Consider the following 11,427-nt stretch of genomic DNA (forward strand, 5'->3'; position numbering starts at 1 on the left):
TGTCACAGGTGTTAATTTCCCTGCAAAAATGTTTGGCATGTTTGGTTGTGAGAACTCCCGCATGAATTTTCTTTTATTTTTATATATGTATATTTAATATGTAATATTTTATTTCTTTATTTTCATTTTAAAATCCTAAAGCAGAATATGGATAAAGGAGAAGCTTTTCACCCCATGCAGCCAGCCCAAACAGGGGTGAAGATGGGAAGATTTTGCCCATCCAAACCACTCTCCTATTTCACGGTTCCTTCTCTTCCTCCTCTGGATGAAAAACCCACTTTGTGGTCACTCAGAGCCTCAGGTAAACTCTGGGGCTGCCGAGCCGTTTCTGGGAAGGAGCTTTAGAAGTTGATTTTCTCCAGTTTTGCAGGGGATGTACAATTATCGACCCTGCAAATGACCCCTGCAGAAATACATCGATCCCTTTGGAAGAGCAGATCATTAAATATTCGACTTCCAGATCTTTCAAATGATGCCAAAGAGCTGACCTGGCAAAATAATTATTTTATAGTGCGTGTAATTGTCCCTGCAACCATTAGCATTTGTGTAACTCTGAACTTTCATTTGTGTAACTCCTCCCTTCAGGGCAGCCCGCTACCTAAAATGCTCTTTGTAGAATGACGCTTCAATTCTGCCTTTGCTTTTCTCTTATATGTTTTCCTCCAAATACAAGAAAACTATTGGAAAAACATATTGAAGCTGAGGTTTCTCTTTTGGGGCAAGACTGAAAGCCTCACGTGTGGTGACCAGTATTTTATAGCAGGAATAATCCCACGGATTGAGGGAGGGAAGCACAGCTTTGGAGGATGATCTGGACTGTAGATAGGAAAAAGCTCAGTCCTCGCAGCTTTAATGATATTATAACATCTAGTAGAACCAAACCTTGCAATAGTTGAGCAAACAATTCTTAATATTTCTGTAAATAATGCTAAAGAAGCCCTTAAGAATGCCCATCAGCAGTGAGCTTGGAGCATTTGCTCAGGGAAAGCTCAACGTTGCTTAAATTAAACACTTAAAGCTGAGATCTATTGCTTCGCATTTTTCAAGCACATCTGTAACTGCAATAAGGCTTAAGAAACAAGAAGATGACTCTGCATATGTTAAAAAAAACCAAACCAAAACAACACAACATTACCTCACAGCTCAGAAATCTCTACTGCCAGCAAATATTTGCCGTTACATTGTCAAAAAACAGAGAAAGTGAGAGAGGCTGAAACACTCCTGCATGACTCCGATTCCTTCCCAGGCTAGGTCAGGTCTTCTGTTAAGGATTTTGGATGCTCTCTAGAAATGAAACGTATTTTCTTCAAATAAATAAAAGGTAGAAATATCTAAATATCTCAGGGCAATGGCATCAATATCGAGTGTGTTGTCAGGCTTCCCAGACTCCATGTCACAGTTAATGTATTTTATTCCTTCTACTAAAAATAAGCATTAGAAAGACTGAATGATGCTAGTTCTCCCCTTGCAATAATTCCTTGCAATTAGGACTTGAAACCTTTGACTCGGTGGAAAGGCTCAAGTTCATGCAGTGAGTTTTGGCTGAGGCTTTTGGTGTTACAAATAATGAGCACCTCTTCATATAATGCTCATATAGTAGGGATTATTTGCTCCAATGGCGGTTTTTCTTCTGAATCAAATTATATTAATTAATAAAAATGATTCCCAGATTATAAGATCAATCCAATGCCACCCTTAAGTGCAGGTTTAATTTCAAGCCCCCCGATGGCAGCCGGACCCCTGAGAGACCAGAGGAGGCTGCAGAGGGATGGATGGATGGATGGATGGATGGATGGATGGATGGATGGATGGATGGATTAGCAGCTGGACACGTAAATGCTGAAATGTATTAAAATGCAGTAACAACCCAAAGGCAATAAAGGATAATTTGTCACAGTTGGAAGGATTGCTGCAGTGGTCTGGAATAACCAAAAACCAATTTTTTTTCTTTTTTACAGGGGGCAACATTTTTCCAAGCCGCGGTCCTCATTAGTCATGCTGTTTCTCAAGAGGCTGCCACGATCCAGTCATGAATTTCTGCGATGATTTCATCTCACTGTTATTTACAACTTAGCCCAAAAGCTCAGCCTCTTCCTATTATTAGTGGTTAAATATAGCAACGGATTCTTTCCCATTCCTTTTTCTCTTGGAGCCGTTTTTTTTCTGCCACCCACACGAATCGCATGAGTCAGAAGGCGCACGGAGGAGCGGTTCCCAGCTGGCCGGACCCTCGCCGAGCATCCCCAGCTCACCCCGAGCATCGGGAGGTGAAATAATGTCTGTCTGCTCACACCTGGGGGGCAGCCAGGGATGCTCCCCCACCACGACCCAGGGATGCGCAGGGATGTTCCTTCTCTCCGTCAGCTCCCGCATCCCGCACGGGGTCACGCCAGCTGCATCCCGGCTGCTTTTCTGCCATCCCACGTGGGAATTTCAAGTGGTACCAATTTTTGTGCAACACACGGAGGACGTGGGGGTCACTGGGAGCCGGGAGTGAGCACCGTCCTGCTGAAAACCCCTCTCCCGCTCCCCTTGTATTATCTGAAGATTCTTTACTTTTACTAAACTAAACATTTCCCATCCCGTTTTTGTCAGCACCAGCCGGAATTCCCCGGAGCCCCCGTGCACGGGTGACGCGCTGCAGCCGGAGGGATTTCGCTGGGAATAAATCCAACATAATAAATAAATTATCCAACATCATAAATAATAAACCCAAACGAGGCTGGCCTGCGCGTTGCCTGAGCAGCAGGTTAGTAGCTTGTTAAAAAATAAAAAAAAAAATTAAAAGCCAGAAAAACCTTCCAGCTGTTTTCCTGGGAGGGGGGTGATAATGGGGCAGCATCCTCCACCGAGTCCTGCAGCCCCATGAGCATCTCTTGGGACAAGCGTGAGGGGGATGAGGATGCTGCGGGTGGGGAGGGCAGCGCGGGGGGAGGACGAAGGGGCAGGGGAGGTTTGACCCTGCTATTTTTAACCGCGGTGTTTATGTGACGCAAATAACCGCGCCGACCTCGGAGGTGGCGCAAAAAACAGGAAAGGCCCCGGCGTGACCACCCCCGTGTCCCCAGCTTGGGCCCGGGGGGTCCCGCTGGCCACCACACAGCTGGGCTTGGGGGGCCCCTATCCGGCAACCCCCGTACTGGTGGGCTGCGTGTAAAAGGGCAAATATTCCACGTTGGGAAATGAGGTCCGTGGGTCCCGAAATAGCAGATTTGCCGTGTCCTCCTCACCCTGCTTTTGGCGCAGGCTGGAGTTAGTAGTTCGGTCGCATCTGGAGGAGCTGGCATTTAAATTCGGAAAGTCAGGATAAAAATATGGAAAATGTAATCATGGTTTTGCTATTGAGAGAAGAAAACGCCGCCACGGCGTGTACCGAGGGGGCTGCTGCGATGCTCACCCCACCAAGGCTGGGGGGTACAGGGGGGCAGCATGCGGGATGCTGAGCTCAGGCTGGGCTGGGGAGCTGGGCTGGGGGTGGGAAACAGTCTTGCCCCCACCTCCCGCAGTTCCACAGAAATCAACCAAAAAAAAAAAGCAAAAAAAAAAAGCATCTGAAGTGGCTCTTGGTGGAGCCTGAGGCTGTGCGTACCTGTGCTGCCGAGAAGAGACACCAGAGCTGATATTGGGGAGATGAGATTGCTGGCTAACTCTCCAAGGACTGAATTAGTTAAATTGCTTTTTTCTTCTTTCATCACTTCCAGTATAATAAAACAGCACCAAAGAATTAGTCCCACCAGCAGCTGGGTTGCTATGGATAAAGGACTTGGATGATTTTTACTGTCCCCAGTGCCAACCTACCGTCTACCCACCTGGAGCTGGAGATCCAGGTACTCCTTATCAGCCCCTATGTGATGGGATTTACCGGGTTTGGTGGGGTTGTCACTCTATTTGCTCTATAATTAATTAATTGCCTTTTTAGAGCCATTATTTAGTGTCTCTCCTATTGATTTCCTATCTAACTGGTAACACCACCCAATTCATAACCCTTTTCAGTGCTGTCTTCCCTGATGATGCTGATGGGTGCCTCACCAGTCTGGACATGCTGGATGGCACTGGTGACCCCAGTTCCCATCTGCACAAACATTTCCAAGGCAGCTCAAACCATTGCTGTGCCCAGCAGCCGGGAACCTGAAGCCCTATTAGTGTGGGACCTGCTCGGGGCATCTCCAAGGGGTTCCTGAGCTGCTTCTGATTTGGGTTGTGGTGTAAGAAAATACAAGCAGGTAAAGTCTTTGTGTCCCAGATCTCCTTGGTGAGGGTTTAGGGTGGAACACAGACCAAGGAGGGGCAAGCAGTGAGCGTCCCCCCACGCCACGTCATCTTTAGACAGCACAACAGATTTATTTTTTCATAAATGGAAATAAATAGATGTAAGGAACAAGATTTTCAGGGAGTAATAGAGTTTAGCATAAAATGTGCTTGATGGTCTCAACACAGGAATTGCTCTAAATATTTTGGTATGGAAGAAGGAGTTTTCTGGCGCTGCTGTGTAGGTTTGGGCCTCGGTTGGTAAAGCCGCTTGTTTTGGATTCCTCCTGTGCCAGCAGCTTTGCAGCATTGAGACCTGAATTGTCATCTGCTCAGGTGATGGCACATGGAAAACTCTTAACTCTGACCACACCGGGTAACTTTCTGAAATAACATGCTTGACAATTAAATGGCATTGATTTAATTTTAGGAAAACAAGCTGCAGGGTGATTTGATGGTGGAGGAGAACATAGTACTCAAGAGTGCTGGGGTATTATTTGGGAGATGGAGATCATCATGCAGCACTCCCAAATAGTTTTTTCTAAGCAGACATAAAGCTCAAAGCGTATAGTTCATGTGCGGTGTGCATCTGTCCATGCAGGGCTTTTTGTAAGTGAATATGATTTTAAAAAGAGATTCAAAATGTGAGATTCTGAGCCCAGAGCATCCTCCTCCCTCCCTGTGTCGTGCACCAAGTCTCGGCAAGTGCTTCAGCACAGAAATTCTGAGGCCTCCTGCAATTTTTCTCATCTCTTGGGGATCCAGGATGAATCCACAACATTGAGCAGGATGGAGTAAACACAGTGAGTATCCAATAAATACATGTGGCATAATTACGAGACACAGGTGTTCACCAATTTCTGTGTAGCAGGAGTTCTAGCAACGTATTTCTGGCCTTTTTGACTCAAAGAAGAAGATGGCTGCTTGTAATTACTTCTCTAAGTGACGACACAACATCACAAGTGGTAATATATGTGTGATGCTTTCATTTACAGCTTCCAGACAAAAGCCCGTCTGCAGAGAAGTTAGTGGAAATTAAAACCAGCTAATGCCTCTATATTATACAGAGGCCTGTACACAATTATGAAATCAGAAATAAAGCAGGACACAGACGGAGGCGTTGGGATCCATCCCCTGGTGATTACGGTTGTATTTTTTGAGATGAAATCCAGGAATTGTGATGGGCCACCTCTCCTGGGGATCCCTGGATGTCATTCTGAGGGAAAACATTGATTTTCTGACCACCACCTCCCCAAAGCACAGAGTGCCCCTTTATATATGAGCAGGCTACTGTGTGTCTGAGGCTAAAACTCCTTTTTTTCCTGTTTTGATTTTAATTTCCCCCCGTGCTCAGCTGACCTGCCTTTCCACCACGTTTCCCCTCTGTCGCCAGCTGCGGCCAGAGGTTTTGTCCGTCCTTTCCACCACATCCAGCAATTCCCTCTCGTTTCCTTCCTCTCCTTTCCCGGCTCAGAGTCTTCCTCTCTCCTAACTTGCTCTTTTACCACAAGGAGCAGCCAGTCCCTGCCTTTTATTTAAGAAAAAAAAAACCAAACCCCACACACCCAAAGTAGCAAAAAAATTAAAAACCCTCGTAATATATTTGGGTTTATTTCCAAGTATCTGCTGCACCGAGAGACGGTGCGGCGACCCAAGTGCTGGAGTTACACAGCACCGTGATGCTTTCAGAGCCAGGTCACTAGGAATTGTGCTTTTTAACTTAAATATTTTTAAACTTACCAAAAAAATTAAACTTCCCAAAGGTCCAGCTGTCAAAAAGCGAGTGTGAGATTGATTTATCAAATGCTAGGGCATATATAGGGTTGTATATATATGTATTATGCACGCTGTGTGAGATCTGGCCAAGAGAATCTACTGTAATAGAAAAATTAAGTGTTGGGAACTGAGTAAAAACTGTATCTGCTAACCCTACATATTTCTGCTTTGCAATATGATGTGATTGGCATCGCCTGAGAGACGAAGTGGGAGTTAAGAGGGGTTTTCAACCAGCCCATTCGTACCTTTAGGATGTGATTAAACAGCCAAAGCCCCCAATTTAGAAGCCGCTGGACACTGCCTTCTCCTTTAATTTATGTAATTAATTTAAGTAATTAATAGAGGTTTGCTTGTTTGTTTTTTTGAGGAAATGAGCCTTTCTCCCCTCGGTGCGGAGCGGCTGAGCTGAGCTGAGCTGGGCTGGGTTGGGTTGAGCTGAGCTGGGCTGAGCTAGGCTGAGCTGGGCTGGGTTGAGCTGAGCTGGGCTGGGTTGAGCTGAGCTGGGCTGGGCTGGGCTTAGCTGAGCTGGGCTGGGCTGGGCTTAGCTGAGCTGGGCTGGGCTGGGCTGGGCTGGGCTGGGCTGGGTTGAGCTGAGCTGGGCTGGGCTGGGTTGAGCTGGGCTGGGCTGGGTTGAGCTGAGCTGGGCTGGGTTGAGCTGAGCTGGGCTGGGCTGGGCTTAGCTGAGCTGGGCTGGGCTGGGCTGCCGGGGCGCTGTTGCCATCTGCAGGCGACACCGTCGTGGTGCTGGGGACGATCGTTTTATTAATAACAGCAGCCAGAAAGATGCTTGGTGTGGGTTTGGGAAAAAAGTCCCCGGGAAAGGGGTTTGCGGACCGGGGCGCCCAGCCCTGGGGAGCACCCATCTCAAACCAGCCCGAAGTACCTCTGCTAATTAGTCCTGCTGCCCTAATGACCAGGCAAGGCGAGAGCTCCCTCCTCTTCCTCCCCTTCATCAGTTCTCCTCCATTCCCGGTGCTGCTTGTGGCATCTCTGTCCTCTGGCAGCAGATGCTGGGGCTGAGCAGCCCCATCTGAGGTGGGAAGAAGTTGGTGGCGGGGTCTGGGGTGACCCTGTCGCCTGTGGAAAGGTGGCAGCAGGTGTCAGATAGGTAAATGTAATAGCAGCAAGCTATAGAAAAATATTTAGGAGGCGTTTTCACCTTGAATCAAGATATGTTGCTATGATATATAACGGTGCTGAGGACAAAGTTGTAGCGATTGGAAACTTAAGAGTATTAAAATTGATCCCTTCCTTTCAGGGGGAGGACTTAATTCTGCTGCTATCAATAAGTAATGGTCCTGCAGCTGTAGGAAGAGCGTGTTTAACTTGAGGACTGAGCGAGAGCTGGAGAGGAAAAAAAATCCCATTTCATACTAATGAATAGCGACCTGGCCCGTGCTCAGGCGGAGCTGGCGATGGGGCTCCAAGGCCAAGCTGTTCATGGGGGACGTGTGTGAAATAGGAACAGTGCCAGGCTTTGCAAGGCTGACCAGATGCCATCCCTGCAATTTGAACACGGCTAATTCCACGCTTAAGCTAATTGCAAAGCGATCACACGCAAAGTATGTGACTCTTTTGTCACTTGAATGAAAAGATCTCAATTTCCTGACAAAGGGGATTTAACCGTACAGTATAACGTACTGTCCTGAGCTAACAATTGCTGCCCACATTTTAAGTTTGGCACAGGGTACTCTCTCAAATTCCTGTATGAATATGTGAATAGCTGTTCTTTGAATACCTTCAAACAAATTCACTTGCTTTGCATACATTTTAATGATGCTATAGATGGCTGGAACACATGCGCTGTTGTACTGGGATGGTGCAGGGCCAACCAAAACCAGCAAATATATCTGGTTGCTAATCAAGCTTTTCTTATATATGAGTCCGCTGAGCACTGAAAATCCTGCAGCCTTGTGACTTAGTGTTGCTATGGCTGGCTTGGGCAGAAAAATATCTGGGACCACAAAGCTGATTATTCAGGAGCTTTTACATCAGTTTGTGTGTCTTTCTGGCTTTCTACAAGTATTCTGGCAAATACCTTAGTTGCTCAAATACTACCCAGAAAGCAAATGTGTAGACTGTCCTAAATGATAATAGTAGTAACAGTAATAATGACGATGATGATAATAATAATAATAATAATGTATCATTATAAACTTTTGTGCTGAAAACCCTGGTCACATCTGCTGAGGGAGAAAGAAGAGCTGGATCTTCTCATCTCGCTCCTTAGACCAACTGCCACCCTCCACATATCGGGTGCAGATACTGTGTTTATGTGATTTGTCACCATTAGTAGAATCAGGTAGTCTCTTGTAAAAGTGACATTGCTCATTCCCTGCCTGACAGCTGGGACGGACACGGGGTTTGGGGGTGGATCTGCCATTGGGAGGGAGTTGTAGGAGGACGAATATACCCTGGATGGCTTTGGGTGGCTGCGTTTGCTATGTCCCACCTGAACGACTCAGAGCTTGATTTTTTTAGGTGACAATTGCCCGGCACTCTCAAGAAAAAGAGGAAGGCATTTCAGATTCTGTGTCCTGAACCGTCCGTGGAGGCTGAACCCCCACGGGGCGGTTTCCCCAGGCGGAGCTCAGTGATGGGGAGCTCACGTGTTTCCCTCCAGAGAGGAGCGCCAGGAAACCCCGCGGGGCTGCCCGTGAGAACTTGTCCCAGGGTGCAATTAACAGCTCAACTTTCTCTTTCCGCGGGGAAGGATTAGCTTATCAAATGCCGTTAACGCTACCCGTAAATCGCTCCAGGTCCTGTCCCTGTCCTTGAAAGAAGGTGGTTTATGTTTCGGGAACCTGAACTCGAGCCTTGCTTCACCACCGCACGACCCCAGTTTGAACTGGTAAAGGGTTGCTGATGCAAAACTGGACCGGTATCTGCTGGTGGTGAATCAGGCCCTTGAAGGAAAAGACTTAATTTGAGCATTTTGGACCAAGCGATAGAGCTGCCGTGCAACTCTACAATATGCGCTGGATTGGGCCTGCCACGGTATAATGTCTGAATACTTTGTGTTGGCATAGTTATCAGGATGTTTACTGCGTGAATGTATTTTTTCATTTCAGTGTGAGGATGTCTGGAAAAAGTCAAGAAAATAATGGTTCGGGGCAGCTATCCTTTGCAAATTCTGAATGACCGTCCAGGGATGGGGCCAGGACAGAGAAAACCACAAGCCCCCTATATCACACAGCCATCGTTCATTTCTCATTGATTTTCTGCTTTCTTGCATTTTTTTTTTTTCTTATTTACTCTCCCTTGTATCCTATTGTGGGCACTTATTTTCACTTTCCAACTCGTGTCGTTGTTCCATGAACTTCTTCCGCGTCCTTTAGTTTGTTCCCGGCCGGACTCCCCGGTGCCCGACCTGGCACAGGGTGTTGCTTTGCAAGGGGATTTCCTTTGGTGGCTTCTCTGCTCTTTTCCTCTCTGCCTAAACTGCCCCTGATGTGTCGCTGTTCCTGTGCTTTACATAAAGGTTTGTTTATTTAGTCGGGTTTCAATCACAGTTTTACCAACGCCCCTTAAGCCTGAGCCTTACAGTTCGTTCCCGCGAGCTCTGCGGGTATGTTTTCCCGGGAATATGGCTTTTCCAGAATTATTTGCCAGCGTGGGGCTGGCAGGATGTGGCGGCAGCCGGGGGCTGTGGCTGGGTGCCCGGGGAGGCTCCGGATGCCACATCCAGCTTGTTCTTGCCCAGCACGAGAAGACATGGGAGCTGAGCACTTCAAAGGCACCTGGAACAGTGTTTTGAGACTGTGTTTACTTTATACTTGCGCTTGTTTATAAAGCTTATCTTTTTTTTTTTTTCTGGTGCGTGCCCTGGGCAGACACACAAAGGGTGACCCTGGACCGCGCCTGCGCCCAGGAACCACTTTGGGGTTGGCGCACAGGGAGGAGGACGCTGCTGGATCTGGGCTGGGGGCAGGTGACTTTGGGCATAAGAGGAATAAATTCAGAACAACCACGTCAGAAACAGCCTCTTCCCAAAGGGCTCAGCTCATCCCGGCGGCACAAACCGAGATGACCTTGGATGTTTCCAGCCTGGTGTGCTCAGCTAGGAGGCTGTGGGTGCGAGCGGGGTTGTGCAATGGGTTTCCTAATCTGGAGCTCACCTGGAGGCCTGGAAATCCCCGTCCTCGCGGGACGTTTGGCCCTGGCTTGTGTTTGGCAGGCTGTCCGGGCGGTGTTTTATTGCCTTGCAGGCAGCAGTGCTGTCAGCGGGCGCTGCGGCGGCGCAGAGCGGCTGCCAGCTCTGCAAGGCGCTGCATTGCTAGGGGTGCCTTGGGTGCTCCAGGAGCACTTTACTACCAAAATCCTGCCAGTGGAGAAGCTTATATTCCCTTTTTTTTTAAAAAAATACTTATGTGCTGTTGCAGGTTTGGGCTGGTTTTTTCTTCTGTTTTCATTTTTTCTTTCCTAAGCAGCTCCGCCAGCATCTCAGAGGCAGATCCCGACGTGCCAGCTGCAAGGGCAGCGTTTGGTATTTTCGCTTTGGTGTTTCCCGCCGGCAGAGGACGGCGGGTGGCGCCAGGGTGGCCCTGGGTGCTGGCAGCGCCCGCGGGGTCAGCAAAGGGGACGCTGGAGCAGCCCAGGCGGCAGCGGCACAGGCAGCGCTTTGCTGCCGTGTGTTCAGTGCTTGGGTTCCCATGCGGCACCAGGTGGGACAGCGGTGGCGGTGCCACCCCCTGTGGGGCCACCACCCGCTGTCCCCCAGCAGCGTGGACCCCGTCCCTGCTGCCTCTGGTGCCCGGGCTGGCAGCTTGGCCTGAGGGCTGCACCCAGGCACCGTGCGGAGCAGAGGTGAGGGATGTTACTGTAAATAATGACATATACCTATAGACATTGTGTATCTAGTATGGATATACCTCTATTCTAATTCTATTCTGTTCTGTTCCTAATATGTCCACTATATAAATAGTACATAATATATATATGTAGGAAGGCACAGCATATAGATCTGTATCTATACTGAGAGAGCATATAAGTGTGATATATATAGGTATATATCTATAGAGCATATATCTAGTATGTGAGTATAGTAGTGTACCTAGTACATATATACAGTGTGTCTACATACACGTCTATATAGTGTACATCTAATATACCAGTATATCTAGTATGCACATGCAGTACCTGGGGTGTGTGTACATACAGCAGACGTATACAGAAATGGACAAAGCACACACCAGCAGGGCCCTAGCGCACATGCTCATCCGGGCCCACACCTGCGGCTCTCCCGCGGGGTGGGTCCCGTCGGACACGGACGCGTGTGGACGCCGCGCTCCGCACATCCGGGTTCCAGAGGGCACAGGCGACCGGGGCGTGGCCGCGGGGCGTGGGCGTGGCCGCGGGGGCGTGGCCGCGGGGCGGGGGCGTGCCCGCGCTAGGGCCCGCCCC

Source organism: Caloenas nicobarica, chromosome 8 (assembly GCF_036013445.1).
Source record: "Caloenas nicobarica isolate bCalNic1 chromosome 8, bCalNic1.hap1, whole genome shotgun sequence".
Classification (NCBI taxonomy): domain Eukaryota; kingdom Metazoa; phylum Chordata; class Aves; order Columbiformes; family Columbidae; genus Caloenas; species Caloenas nicobarica.